This window comes from Caenorhabditis briggsae (assembly GCF_000004555.2).
Source record: "Caenorhabditis briggsae complete genome, chrX, whole genome shotgun sequence".
NCBI classification, from domain to species: domain Eukaryota; kingdom Metazoa; phylum Nematoda; class Chromadorea; order Rhabditida; family Rhabditidae; genus Caenorhabditis; species Caenorhabditis briggsae.
In genome coordinates, this window is record NC_013491.2 from 15,860,984 (window position 1) to 15,863,341 (window position 2,358).

The following is a 2,358-nucleotide window of genomic DNA, read 5'->3' on the forward strand; positions in this document are numbered from 1 at the left end:
GGAGAGAGGAATCGAACCCAACCCTAGTCAGTTACCGTTCTCCCTCTTCACCGCTACACCACCAGTCGCTGCTTTCAACTAGTTCCACAATGCATATAAGAAAGGGGGAGATCTGGCCCTCAAAATATTCGAATTTCAGCCAAATTTCAAATTCGATTTTCTCGGATCTGGAATTTCCGCAGCAAAATCTGAATATATATTTGAAAATGTCTCATTCTCAGCTTTCGAATGATATAGGCCTCATATCAAAGTCCCATACCCCAGTTACAACCTTCCCTAGTAAGATATGAATTTATCCATTCTATAAGATATGAATTTAATCCTATAGAGGCCAGCTTTTCAAGTAATAAATTATGAGGTACCTTATCAAAAGCCTTACTGAAATCAAAATAAATTATGTCTACCTGATCCCCTCTTTCAAGACTAGAAGTCCAATCATTTAAAATTCTGACAGACAGGAAGTTGTTGATCTACCTACTCGAAAGCCGTGTTGGCTGTCACTCCAAAATTGACTATTTGCTAGATGGTCATTGATTCTTTTCAGGATACACCTTTCGTAAACTCTACAAATAACGGAAGGGAGACTAATAGGCCTGAATTGGCTTGGGCTAGAAGGAGTTTCTACTTTTTTTATAGGAATAACAATCGCCTCGTTCCACTTTTTCGGGGTTTTTCCTGACATCATTGAGTAATTACAGAGTTGTGCTATTGGGCTAGCTATATATATGGATGTCAATTTTAAAAAAACTAGAAGGAATATCGTCTGGGGTTAGTGTATTATAACTCTTAATTTTCTTAAGTAACTTATAAATTTCATCTTCAGATACCCATATCATTTCCTGGATATTTTTTGTGGTATTATTGGCTTGGAACGTTGGACTAGGATTTGTAAATTGTGATTCAAAATACTCCGATAGACATTCAGATTTCTCATAGTCTTCACTCAATACTATTCCGGACAAGTTTTTGAAGTCTGGTGTATCGCCAGATTTCTTCTTTAACACAAATTTAGAAAACTTAGAAAACCGACTGACACCTTTTTTCTGAAGAATTTGCAATTCAACATTGCCTTTATATTTTTGCAATTTTTTCCTAAATTTTTTTGTAATCAGGGCGTATTGTTCAAAGTCAGAGTCACTTCTAGTTAGTTTCGTTTTTTCCCAAAGGTAGTCTACAAGTTTACTGAAATGATATCAGGTATTGGGGGAGATTTCCATATTCAGAATTTACTCTAATCCAAGGAACAGTGCATTCAAAAACATGATTAAGGAAGGAGAGGAAATTATCATATTTGTCATTAATGACTAAACTTTGACCAAAGATTTGTGTCCAGTCAACTCTATGTAACAGTTGTTGGAGCATTTGCCTATTTACGTTTTTATAATCAGGGATAGAGATGTACACAGGAGTTGGCTTGTGAATAAGGTCAAGTTGGAAAGATATTTTTGAATGAACGCTGAACCCTATCGGACTGGAAACCACAACATTAGACTGTGACGTATTCGAAAAAAGTAGATCAAGAATGTTTGGGCCTCTAGTAGGTTGCTTTACGTATTGAGTAAGATTATTTGTTACGCAAAAATCAATAACCGCTCTGGCTAGTTGTAGGGGTTGTGTTGGTGTGGGAGGATCTGAGCACCAATCAATTTCTTTACAATTAAAATCTCCTAATATAATAATATTCTTATGATCGATGAAAGTATATATAATATTAAAAAGTTGTTTTGAATCTCTAGTGTTACAGGAAGGCGTTCCATAGACATTTATTAGTTTTATGGGGTCTATTCCTACGTCGACTTCAAGAATTAAAATTTCATAAGCATTTTTTAGCAGGGTTGCAATCTGACGGGCTGGCCGGCCCGAGGGAAAAAAACCAGGGCCCGGCCCGGCCGGCCGGCAATTAATTAATATTTGAACGCGCACCATTTTTATTTGCAACGATGCTCCGATATGACGAGGTATCACCCTCTCGTGTGAGACTAGATGGATGACAAATATCAAATGTTTATGGGACATCGATAGCTGTCTGCAAGTAGTTCAGAATTCGAGTAAATTATCGATGAGAGGCTCCCCTTGTTCATTTATACGGTTTTTACATTGTTATGCTACCTGTTAAAGGTGGGGGGACAGGAGATTTTTCGTAGTTTTTTTGTAGCTAGAGTATGCATTCTACCGTCACGGTGTACAACGCTTAATGTCATTCTGCGTACAGCTGTCGTCCTCGCCTTTATGTATGCAATCGGGCGTGCGCTTTCTCTTTGCCCGCGTGGCTCAGCCGGTAGCGACGCCGCACCCTCAATCATCGCCCTCACAAGTTCAACTCCTCGAAAGGCATCTTTGAACGGAATTTAGAGAACA

At 38.3% G+C, this 2,358-nt stretch overlaps 1 protein-coding gene across 1 annotated transcript in view; it reads right to left on the bottom strand.

Annotated features, from left to right (window-relative positions):
• CBG15451 overlaps nucleotides 1–2,358 on the bottom strand; it is a gene marked incomplete at both ends in the record, with an annotated part of 9,124 nt that overhangs the window by 6,213 nt on the left and 553 nt on the right. The gene's annotated exons all lie outside the window — the stretch shown is intronic.